Source organism: Dromiciops gliroides, chromosome 2 (assembly GCF_019393635.1).
Source record: "Dromiciops gliroides isolate mDroGli1 chromosome 2, mDroGli1.pri, whole genome shotgun sequence".
NCBI lineage: Eukaryota > Metazoa > Chordata > Mammalia > Microbiotheria > Microbiotheriidae > Dromiciops > Dromiciops gliroides.
This window is the reverse complement of record NC_057862.1, coordinates 395,293,544-395,306,822: the sequence shown is the minus strand read 5'-3', so window position 1 is coordinate 395,306,822 and position 13,279 is coordinate 395,293,544.

The following is a 13,279-nucleotide window of genomic DNA, read 5'->3' as shown; positions in this document are numbered from 1 at the left end:
TCAGTCCCAGATGAGCACTCATTCCATCATGCTGCCACCCCTTTAACTTCAGTTCACGGAAAATGGAAGCTTTGTTCATAAATAGAGTCCCAGGGAAAGAATAAAAACTGGCATTTATATGGTGTGTTAGATTTTGCAAAGCACTTCGTATACATTATCTCTCTTGAGCCACACAACAACCCAGTGAGGTGGGTATGACAGGTATTTTTAGCCCTGTTTTACAAAGGAGGAAACAGGCACAGTTAGGTTAAGTGACTTGCTCGTGGTTACACAGACAGAAAATATCAGAAGCAGGATTCAAAACCAGTTTTGCCTGATGCCAGGCTGAGTATACTAATCCATACAGCTTAATCAAAGGGATAGCAACATAGGTAACAATATTTCTCATTGTATCTAGTGGTTAAAAACATATATGTTGGCTCAGTTTCAGAGCTAAAATTCCATCCATAAACAGTTCAATAAGGACAGCAGGGGGGAATGAAACCAAGGAGAACTGCAAATGGAAGATTAATAATAACTATAATACCTATCATTTATAAACCATTTTAAGGTTGTTCAGTCATTTCATTCTGTTCATGACTCTGGGGTTTTCTTGGAAAAGATACTAGAGTGGATTGCCATTTCCTTCTCCAGCTCATGTTACCGATGAAGAAACTGAGGCAAACAGGGTAAAGTGACTTACCACACATCTGGTAAGCATCTGAGACCTGATTTCAACTCAGATCTTCCTGGCTCCAGGCCCCACACTCTATCCACTGCACCACCTAGCTGCCCTATTTACTTTTTGGAAACTGACTAATGTCTGAGTCCATATTTGAACTCACAAAGATGAAGCTTCCTGACTCCAGGCCTGGCTCTCTATCCACTGTGCCATCTAGCTGCCCCTACAACTGTCCAAGAGGAGCGCAACTTTGGATTCTGACTTTCGACAAAATATTTGAATTATAAGGTAGTTGCAAGTATACTAAATTTCAAGTCAGAAGATCTCGGTTTCAATCTTGGCGCTTTCATCTCTCTGAGTCTCTGTGTTCTCATCTGTAAAACGAGGGGCCTCGCTTAGATGATTCCTAAGTTCTCCCCAACTCCAAATCCTATAAAACCACTCTAATAATCAATATATTTGAAGTCAATCAGTCGACAAGCATTAATTAAGTACTCACTATTTGCCAGGCACTGTTCTAAATGCTGAGAATACAAAGAAAGGCCAAAAAAATGTCCTGCTCTCAAGGAACACAAAGGCAAGGTCCTAGATGCAAAGGTACACCATACTAAGGTTTTTATGTTCTGCTCCTATTTACGACCCTATCTCAGAGACTTGGGTCCAGAAGCTGTAGGTGAGGAAAGGGATAATTCCTATATTTCAGTGTTTCATTCCCCTTGTTCTCTCTGCAGCATCTGATGTTACCTCCCTCCCCTCCTTCATCCCTTTTCCCATCTCCAGGAGCTTCTTCATCTCAGGGGATGCCTGGCTTATTTGTTTCTTTTTTTCTTCTGGTTCCTTTTCCTCCTTTACTCCAAATTAGAAATTCCTGATCATGTCTGAGCCAAGGAGCCCTTTGACCTGGACAAGGAGCCCTTTCTCAGAATCATGTTTTTAAATGCAATAAAAGAATGAAAACAATTACATTGAAATCAAAATGCCATTTTCCTTCCCATACAAATTGAGGGACTCTCTGAAATCTGAAGACCTATTGGAAGTCCATAGGCCTCTGTTCTAAATGTGGATTTTATCAAAGCCCTTTACTTGACCCTTTTTTAATCAACTTTCATTCTAGATGAAATCACAGGATTTTATAGCTGGAAGGAACCTTAGAGTTCATCCAATCTAACTCCTTCATTTTAGAGTTAAGGAATCTGAGGGATACAGAAAAGTGTCCCTCCTGCCAGGAGGGAAGCAGGAGCCATTTGGGGCCAGAGGCTGGCCATTCTGCTCTCCTCAGAGAGAGGGGTCACTGGGCTAGAATTGTATCTATGTGCTCCCTTAAATATGATTAGTTTAAGGGATATAATTTTAAGGTTTAAGCTAAACTCCTGATTGCTATTCATGAATGGGAAAGTAGGGCCCTCGAGCTTTAAATCCAAGATTTGACTCTCCTTCCTTGATTCTCTAAATACCAGTTCCACGGTGAACACACATAGCAAACAGCAAAGAAACCCATTTACTCCAGTCAATAGCAAAACAGAAGTTGTACCAAGTGTACATATGAGAATACATACCAGACAATACACAGAGTAAACGAGCTCTCCCTCTGGGAGTGAGATAATCCAACCCAACCAAGAGAGTCCCATATCTCACCATAAGGGAAATTCTCTGAAACCTCTAGTGTAACAAGCTGGGAATAGGGACGTGATCCAAGTTCTAGATGTCATCTCTTTCCCAGAGACCGCCCTTCATCGACCTGAAGAGCCGTTTGAAGCTGGAAGCCATGAGACACTAAAGAGATCAAAGAGAGCAGATCTCCCTCTTATCCCTTTCTTGCAGACTGTGGCCTGCCTCTCACACCAGCTCAGGGCATTGAGTAATCCATTGCCCCAAGAATCCCAAATAAGTGGCCCTTTAGGCCAATGTTAGACTCTGAAAACACCCCATGTTTTCCTTCTCCTTGAGTGCTTTTCCTCTTGAAGGTCCCATAGGCCTAATTCCTACTTATGATTCCAAGGTTCAACTCAAATATTTCCTTCTTTGTGAAACTTCTCTTCTATCTCCAATAAGAAGTGATCTTTCCCCTCAATTTCCCTAGCCTTTTGTTCCTACATTGTTTGTCACATTATTCTGCCTTGTGTGATACTTCCTTGTATGTGTCTTGCATCCCCTACTGGACTTTAAGCTTTTTGAGGGCATAGGCTGTGTCTAAATCATTTTTGCATACTTTACAGCATCTGACACATGGACAGGCTCTTAGGAGGTACTCGTGAAATATTTGCTGAATAAATGAATGAATTTAATGGAGCTGGGGAGGTATTTGAACAAAATAGAGATAAGTAGGAGGAAGTCCCACCGTAACAAATTAATTTTAATGAACATTTATTAAGTTCCTACTACAGAGCAATGTGCTAGGCTATGGGGGAGACACAAAGATGAATAGGACATGGAGACAAAAAATACTGGGCTTGTTCAGGAAATGGTGAGTACAGCAACTTGGTTAAAATAATTTCCCTCATCTGATCTCTTATGACTTTACAATTCTCTTCAGGCATTTGTCATTGCCTAGTATGTGTCATCCATCCCAGGACATTTTATCTCTTGTCCTTTAGACTGGAACACATCGTAGTAGTGGAAAGTACCAGTTTGCTGCTTATTAGCATTGTGATCTTGGACAAGTCCCTTAAAGAGCTCTCTGAACCTTTTTTCTCATCTATAGAAAGGCGATAATATTTGTACTACCTACCTGACAGCAGGGTGGTAAGGAAAATAAACTATGATATGCTACAGAAGCATGAGCTAGTTATCATTATATAGTTCATAGCATCTAGAGGAGAAAGAGCCCTCCAACTTTAGAAACAGAAGCCAAGAGAGGAGCAGGCACAAGGTTACATAGTTGTTTGTCTTTCATTTTTGAGGAGGACCAATGACATCATGTGTGATGTCATGATTTAGAGTTAAGTGAAGCAGAGTTGCCCTCTCTCTTTCTAAGGCATTGAAGTCCAGTGGCAGGACAAAAGTCAGGACCTCTGGTGATGACCTGGGATACAATGGATGACCTTGGTGTCTTCAATGCCTTGGCTGAGTTCTAAGCACTCCGTGGCACTTGCTTCAGTTGCCTCCATGGCTGTTGTTCTCAAACTGTTCTCATGGTAGTAAAGAGCAGAGTTAGGTTTTAAACCCATGTGCTATGACTCTGAATCCAGTGTTCTTTTCACTATATCATGCTCCCTCTGTTATTTGAGGCTACCTGAGGGCAAGAACTAGGACTTCTTTATCTCTGGATATCTTCCAGCCCTGAGCATAGTATGCTATGTAGAGTAGGAAGCTAATGCTTGTTTGTCAAAAGAAGGAAGAAAGGAAAGAAGGAAAAAAGGAGGGAAGGAAGTGAAAAGGAAGGAAAGAAAGAGAATGGAAAGGAAGGCTAGAGGGAAAAGAGTAAGGAAGGTAGGGAAAAAGAAGGAAGGAAGGAAAGATAGAAGGAAGGATAAAAGGAAGAAAGAAGGGAAGGAAGAATGAAAGGGATGGAAGGAAGGAAAGAAGGAAGAAAGGAAGGAAGCAAAAAGGGAGGATGGAAGGGGAAAGGAAGGAAAGAAAAAGGGAATAATGGAAGGAAAAAGGAAGGAAAGAAAGATAAAGGAAAGGGAGGCTAGAGGGAAAAGAGGAAAAGAGGTAGGGAAAAGAAGGAAGGAAAGAAGGAAGGAAGGGTGAAAGGAAAAAAGAAGGAAGGGAAGGAAGAATAGGAGGAAGGAAGGAAAGAAGAAAAAAGGAAGAAAGGAAGGAAGCAAAAAGGAAGGATGGAAGGGGAAAGGAAGGAAAGAAAAAAGGGAAAGATGGAAGGAAAAAGTAAGGAAAGAAAGAGAATAGAAAGGTAGGCTAGAGGGAAAAGAGAAAGGGATATAGGGAAAAAGAAGGAAGGAAGGAAAGATGGGAGGAAGGGTAAAAGGAAGAAAGAAGGGAAGGAAGGATAGGAGGAAGAAAGAATGAAAGGAAGAATAGAAGGAAGGAAAGAAAGAAGAAAACAAGGAAGGAAGGATAAAAGAAAAGATGGAAGAAAGGATGGAAGGAAGGATGGAGCACATAATGTACCTAGTCCTTGCCCATGTCTTAAACAGGAGTAAGAAGACTCAGAGTAGAAGCTGGTTAGGAGATGCCAACCCCCCAGTAACCTTAAAAGGATGAGTTACTAATAACATTTTGTTTCTATGGCAACGTTCCCACACCATCATCAGTGAGGAAATTCTTGTCATAATAATGATGCTGCTAATAGTCCTACCTTTGAGCTCTGCAGGCCTTCCTTTAGAGGCGCTCCAAGCACTCCACGCAAATGAGCTCATTTGCCTTCACAGGGGTTTCTATGAGTTTAAAAGAGCATGTGTCACAAAAGCGAAGAGCATCTAAAACAAGAGTCTCCAGCAATTATTTGGTTCTCCAGGAGAGATTCATGCCTCCTGATTCATGGGCATTTGTGCTGCTGCCAATTAGTTTTCATCACTAAGAAAGATTCGTAATTACAGCTCTGATATATACATTTGGAGACAATAGGAACTTTCATCCTATTTATTCCATTCCTCATCTGACCCAGACTAAGCTCCATTCCTTTTTCCCCCCACAATTCTTTCACATCCCTTGCCTCCATTGACGTGGCAAAGTGAAAAAGACCCCGGGCTGGGAGTCAGACACTCGGATTCCATTCCCCAGCTGTGCCAGGCACCTGCTGCACGTCCTCAGGCGAATCACTTCTCCCTGAGTGCCACCTTCCTCACTGTGAAATGAGGAAAATGACACGCGTATCACCTCCTTCTCAAGATTATTGCAAGGAAAGGGCTCTGTAAACTTTAAAGTATTCAGAAACGCCAACTATCTTATGCATTCTGCCAAACGAAAGAGTCTATCTTGCCTTATTTTTAAACACTATTACACTGACTAAGACCAAAGAACTCCAGTATTGTTCTGGAAAAGAGGGAGAAGACTGCAGTTATTTTCCTTAGTTACAGATAATTTTACTAAGAAGAAGCATGGTGTAGTGGATAGAGCTCACCAGGAAGGTCTGGGTTCAAATCCTGCCTCTGGCACCCCCTGGCTGTGTGCCCCTGGACACTTAAGTCACTTAACCACTCAGCGTTCTAGGTGACTCTCTGACTATACATTGTCAAGCAAAGTGCCCACTGCCATGAGTAGAGGGGATTTCTTTATAATAATGAAATCACAGATCAAGTCCTTATTCCTATCTCTCTAAGCTTCAGTTTCCTCTTCTGGAAAATGGAGGTAATAACACTATAATTAATCTACCTCTCAGGCTTATTGTGAGATTATAGCTTTAGAGTGGAGGACATGAGAGATCACCAAGTCCTTCTTCCCCATTTTATAGACGAAGAGACAGAGGTACAGAGAAAGTAACAAGTAGCAGTCATTCAAAACCAGGTCTACTGACTCCAAATTTAGTGGACTTTCCATTGCCCCACATGCAAGAATGTTAAAGGACACTGGTTATAAAACAGCCTATGAGCAATTCGAGTTATTATTATTAAGGGGACGACTACTCACTGCGCTCTTTCCTCTACCACCCTCAAAAATACCTTATCTGGGAAATGAGAAATCTAAGTATGGGTATGAGGAGGGAAACGGTAGTTTTCTGTCACTGAGCTCATGGCTTCAATGAGAATGCTCTGCCTTAATAGATGAAAATGATAGTCCTGACCCCTCTCTGGTGGGCACAAACTCTGTTGTTTTTTCATAGGAGCAGTAATAGGTTTGCACTTTAATGACATATTCTCTAAGCAGGAGTTTGAAAGGTAATCCTAGACCCTTTCCTCGGGAATGATGGGGGAAACCCTGGGTTCTTCACTGTTTTTAAGCTCTCAGGAAGAAAGGCATGGTAGGTGTCCCTCATTTTCTACAGCAGAATCATAGGGCCTCGGTGTTGAAAGAGGCCCTTGGAGGGATGACAGGATTGTGGAGCTAGGAGAGGACTTTGAAATGATGTAGCCTAACCTCCTCACTTAATCGATGAGGAAAACCAAATCCCAGAGAGGTAAAGTGATTTGCCATTGGTCACATGGATAGGGTAGTAAGTGGTAGAGCCAGGACCCGGGTCATCTCATTCTAAATCTAAGCTCTTTCTCCTGCGGCACCAAATCCTACTCTATCATTTCATGCAAAAACAGTTCAAATGATAGTTTCAGAGTTGAAAAGGACCCCAAATGGCATGTGAGCCAGCATTGAATTGAATTGAATTTTGCTGAGTTAGATCAGATCTAGACCAACACCTCCCTTTTACAGATAGGGCAACTAAGGCTCAAGAAAGGGAAGAGATTTGTTGTAGATCTCACAGCTATCAAGTGACAGGACCTGAATCTAGGTCTTCTGACTTCAGATCCAGGGTTCTTTCTGTGCTGCCTCTGACTACAGCTTCCTATCAAAGAAGCGGACCACCCTAGGGACTCTGGTAGAGTAGAAAAAGCTCTAGGTTTGGAGTTAAAAGTGGTGAATTTGAACCCTGGCTCTGCTATTTATGGGCTGTATAACCTTGGGAAGATGGTCCTGAGTCCCCATCTGTAAAAAGAAGAGGATTGGACTAGGTGGCCTACGAAGTGCCTTCTGATTCTAATTCTATTGCTTCATCTGTGCTTTTGAATTTTTTTTAACTTTTAAGGACAATTATCTGAAGGGGGCTTTCAACAGAGGAGAGATTTGTTGAACAACATTATGAACCCATGACAGCTTCATGCTGGTGGGACCAGACGGCCTGTCATCAGTGTCTAATGCTGGGGCTCCCCCTTGTGGCGAGATAGAGTGAAGGAGAAGGCTGATTAAGTGTAATTAATCTGTAGCTCCCCAGTAGCCAAAATTCAATCCAGGAGCTGGGTACTAATAATTAAGGGATTAAGGAGGGAGCCCAGCTGGAATATTTGATATAAAAGGCAATCATTAGAGGTAAGAGGAGGTAGCCCTGTTCACTGCCTTTCTCTTCATTTTCACCTCAGAACAAAGGGAGGACTGGACTTCTCATCAAAGTTGAGCAAGAGTATAGTATGGGGCAGCAAGGTGGCACAGTGGATAGAATGCTGGGCTTTGAATTAAGAAAACTCATCTTCCTGAGTTCAAGTCTGGCCTCAGACACTTACTAACTGTGTGACCCTGGGAAAGTCACTTGAGTTTCCTCATCTGTTGAATAAGCTGGAGAAGGAAATGGCAATCAGTATCTCTGCAAGAAAACCCCAAATGGGGTCACGAAGAGTCAGACATGACTGAAAACTACAGGACAACAACGACAGAAACATATAGAGCTATCTCTGGGAACATGGGTAGAGCTATGAGCTCCTGGTCAATCACATGAGAGCTTTGGATTGCTGTCCATATGTGACCCCCTGATGAAGGTCTTGCACATGATGGAGTCCCCTCATTGGCTGCTGAGCCAGGGGAGTCCAGGTCTCCTTGGAGGTTTAAAAGGGAGTGTTCCCACCCTTAGTGCTCTCTTTCCTTCCAGCTGAGAATTGAGGAAGGACTTTTTTGAGCGACTTCCTATGAGGGGTTAGGAAGGGACAGTTTTCCCTGGCCTCTATACAGCCACATGTTCGTAGCATCTCAAGTAAAAATACTACCTGGACAAATCTGGAACTGAGTTTGTGGCTGCCTTTTCTGTGTTTTTCTTCTTTTTTTTTTGGGGGGGGTGAGGCAATTGGGGTTAAGTGACTTGCCCCAGGTCACATAGCTAGTACGTGTCAAGTGTCTGAGAGGGGATTTGAACTCAGGTCTTCCTGACTCCAGGGCTGGTGTTCTATCTATTGTACCACCTAGCTGCCCCTCTGTGTTTCTTCTTTCCTGAACCTAGGTGAACAAGTATCTCGGCATGGACATATCCAAGCTCTGAGGTAACCTTGTGAGTCCAGAAGTCCAGAGGTTAGCAGTGCTTTTTGGTCAAAGCTAACAGGGGAGGAGCACTCAGCTACTACTTCAGTGCTCTTGAAGAAGATGACTACCAAGATAGGGGCTGAACCCTGTCCCTTTTAACAGATGAACCAGGAGTTGTTTGCTTAGTGCAGTCAGTCCAACTAGCAATTATTAAGCACCTACTATGCTCCAGGCACTGTGCTAAGCAATAGCGATACAAAGAAAGGCAAAAGACAGTCCCTGTTCTTGAATAATTCACAACCTAATGGTGGAAAAGACATGCAAAGAACTATTTACAAACAAGACATAGAGGGGGGCAACTAGGTGACCCAGTGAATAAAGCACCAGCCCTGGACTCAGGAGGACCTGAGTTCAAATCTGACCTCAGACACTTGATACTGTGTGACCCTGGGCAAGTCACTTAACCCTCATTGCCCTAAAAAAAAAAAAAGACATAGAGGATAAAGCAATAGAATGAAGGCCCTGGAATTAAAGGGGATTGGGAAAGGCTTTTTGTAGAAGGCAGGATTTTAGCTGAGCCTAAAAGGAAGCCAGGGAAGCCAGGAGGCATAGATGAAGAGGGAGAGAAATCCAAGCATGGGAGATGGCCAATGAACATGCACGTAGTCAGGAGATGGGGTGTCTTATGTGAAGAGCTGCCAGGCCATGTTGCTGGATCACAAAGGTGTGAGAAGACTGGAAAGGTAGCAGAGGGTCAGATGATGAAGCCTTTGGAGGGCGGAACACAGGATTTTTCAATTTGATTCTGGAGGTGTTAGAAACCATAGGCCTGACTCGAGGCAGTGACTGGGTCAGTCAGACTTGTTACTTTAGGGCAGAACTGAGGTGAAGTGTAAACTATTCAGTCAACAACACCACATGGTACTTCATGTTCTGATAAGTCTTAATCATCATCATTTGAAAGAACATGATAGAATTTATAAATTGTGTTGCTAAATCCTCTTTTAAATTGCACTGACACAACATAGTCTTTTGAGTCCATTAGTATTTCTTTTTATTTCTTTTTTATTTTATTAGTATATTTCTTTCTTTCTTTCTTTCTTTCTTTCTTTCTTTCTTTCTTTCTTTCTTTCTTTCTTTCTTTCTTTCTTTCTTTCTTTCTTTCTTTCTTTCTTTCTTTCTTTCTTTCTTTCTTTCTTTCTTTTTTTTGGTGAGGCAATTGGGGTTAAGTGACTTGCCCAGGGTCACACAGCTAGTAAGTGTTAAGTGTCTGAGGCCAGATTTGAACTCAGGTACTCCTGATTCCAGGGCTGGTGCTCTATCCACTGCGCCATCTAGCTGCCCCTAGTATTTCTTTTGAGTGTAGACAATACCTGCCCCATACCTGGTTCATATTTTTTACTCCCCACTTTGGGGGTGGGGCTAGACATATTAAATAATTTGTCCCTGTGGCACCAGGATGGGCATTTAATAAGCTGAAGAATATGAAAAATGGGGGGTGCATTAGAGTTTAGGATCCTTTAGGACTGAATCCATTCTGGACTGTGCAACTGGATCCAAAGCAGAGAGGCCCCATAAGGATAGGGAGTGGGTGCAGTGCCCCAGCCCCTTGAGCCTGGAAGCCATTCTATAATGTTAGAAAAGCAGCTGGTTTTAATTCTGCTCCTTTCTACCTGTGTGACCATTGTCTAGTCCCTCTTGACTCTGGACCTTGGGTTTCCTGGTCAATGTAGGGAGTAGAAATCCATTTGTCGAAGACTAGTAGCTACCCTTGACACTTGTTCTGTCTATATCTGTAAAATGAGAGGATTATATTTGATGATCTCCAAGATCTCTTTTAGTTAAATCCTGTGATTGACACTGAAAAATACTTTTGGGGCTCCCCTCTCCCTACTCCCATCATCTCCTGTCTGGACTTTGGGAAAACAAGGTGAGAAATTGCCTTTAGAAATTAGGTAGAGGGGCAGCTAGGTGGCGCAGTGGATAGAGCACTGGCCTTGGAGTCAGGAGTACCTGAGTTCAAATCCAGCCTCAGACACTTAACACTTACTAGCTGTGTGACCCTGGGCAAGTCACTTAACCCCAATTGCCTCACTAAAAAAAAAAAAAAGAAAGAAAAAAAAAAGAAATCAGGTAGAGAAGCATTCTTTCTCTCCACAAATAGCTTGTGGATGCAACGTATGGGATCTGGAGCTAGAAATCCTGGTTTTGTGTCCTAGCTCTGCCCACCCAGGTGACCAGGGGCAAGCCACTTAACCTCTCTAGGCCTCAGTTTCTCCCTTCTGTGAAATCAGGGGCTTGAACTAAATTCTAATATCTCTTTCAGCTCTGATTGTAAAAAAAGTAGATGCTTTAGTCTCACCCTGTCTTCTCCTGAATGGGGATTCCTTGAGATAATTTTGAATAATAAAACTCACAAACACACAAATCTCACACAAAACATCAGAGTCAAGACAGAGTACTGTGGGATGGGGTATGCCTGTGACCTTCAGCAACCCTGTAGCTGTCAGAAGGGGGAGCAATATAACAGAGGCTTTTTTTCCTTTTCTATTTTTCCCCTTCGGGAAAATCCAGGAGAGAAACAGATTGAAATAAGTGAGAGCCAGGCTCATCTGCACCCAGCTTAGCTCTCCAATTTGGCCTGGGGTGTAGGCACCAGGCCTGATGCTGAGGCCACAAAGTTGGGGGGAGTGGATGGAAGGTCCTGGGAACTTGTAGTCTTGGGTCAGTGAGAGGAAAACTGGCAGGCGGTTGATTACATTGCCAGGTGAGAGGCAGCCTAATGGGCCTGTATTTGGGCACTGGGCACAATTTAGGCTGTGGGAGAGCTTCCCTCCCACCCTCACTTAGGATTACCAAAATCAAAACTGAAAGAGCCCCACACAGCCATAACATGACGTTCATCAATAAAAGCGACCTTGGCTTCTGTGATAAACAGTGGGGCAGGCAAGTCACATGCCAGCCAAGCTAGGCCCGAGCAAGCTGGTTGGCAGCTCTACCCTTAGACTAGCCCTGAGAACACCAGACCTGACTGTGTAACAAGAAAACGCTGTGCCATTATGTCACACATGAGGTTAGTTTTCCAGCCTGTGTCCATAGTGACAAATGGTTACAATTCTCATTAAACCTCAGAAGGCTCAGACTGCCAGCATTATTCATGACTTCATCCTGGCGTTACACGGCCTCATCTTGGGACCTGTGAGGGATAGTTCCATCTGCTCTGTATAGTCTTTTTCTCTGGTAATTTTTATAATGATGATGATGAAGTGCTGTGACATAATGAATGGAAATCTGGTCTTAAAGTTAGGAAGACCCAGGTTCAAATCCAGCCCACACTTAACAGTTTTGTGATCCTGGGCAGATCACTTAAAAAAAAAATCTCTCCTTGACTCAGTTTCCCTGTCTGAGGTTCCTTCCAATTCTAAATCTAGCATACCATGATCCTCTAAAGGCTTGAGTGCAAGTTCCAGCTCTAAACCTCTTCAGGCCCAGGGAAATTCTAAGACTAGTTGTAGAGAAGGGGCCAACCTATTTACTCCTTACCAGGAGACCCCCTATATCAATGAAATCACAGGTCTAACAACAGCCACAACCACAACAATGACATTATTTTAATAAGTAGCTCTAGCCACATTAGAGTCATAAAAACAATAATAATGATAGAGGAATCCATTGTCTGTAATGTTATGAAGTATACAAATGCTTTCCTAATAATGACTATATGAGGTAGGTAATCTAAGTATAATTGACAAGTGTGGGAACTGAGGTTCCAGGAAATGAAATGACTCGCTCAGAGTTATAGACATAGTAGTTGGCAGAGCCAAGATTCAGATAGGTCTTTTGACACCATACCCAGTGGTCATTCAGTATAACAAGATTGGATTAAAAACAAACAAACAGGGGCAGCTAGATGGCACAGTGGATAGAGCACTGGCCTTGGAGTCAGGAGTACCTGAGTTCAAATCTGGCCTCAGACACTTAACATGTACTAGCTGTGTGACCCTGGGCAAGTCACTTAACCCCAATTGCCTCACTAAAAAAAAACAAAAAAAAAACCCCAAAAAACAAACAAAACAAACAAACAAACAAAAACAAACGAACAAACAAATTTCTGTTGATATTTTTTCTTTTAATGTAAAAAGAAAAATTTTGCCCCCATTTCTTCCCCTCCCCCTTCTTAGACAGCCATCCCATAAAACAAAGAATGCATGTGAAAAAAAAGGAAGAAGGGGGAAAAATCAGCAAAAACAATCAATATGATGACAAAATCTAAAATAAAAAAAATGAAACATCTCACACCTCTGTAAAGAAGCAGGGGGAAAGTGTCTTCTTATGATGCTCTTTGGGGGCCATGATTGTTTGTTGTAATTTTTGCAACATTCACTTTTGATTGTTTTGTGGTTGTTTTTCCAGTTAAACTGTTGTAGTCATTGTTTATGTGGGATGGCACAGCTGATAGAGCGCCCAGCCTGGAGTCAGGAAGGCTCCTCTTCCCGAGTTCAAATCTGGCCTCAGACACTAGCTGTGTGACCCTGGACAAGTCACTTCACCCTGCTTGCCTCAGTTTCCCCATCTGTCAAATGAACTGGAGAAGGAAATGGCAAACTGCTCCAGTATCTTTGTCAAGAAAACCCCAAATGGGGTCATGAAGAGTTGGATGTGACTGAAAAAAAAAAACACGACTGAACAAAGTAATTGTGTATATTATTTTCTTGTCTCTGTTTACCTCATCAGTTCATGGGACTCTTTTTATGCTTCTCAATATTCATCATTTCTTATAGC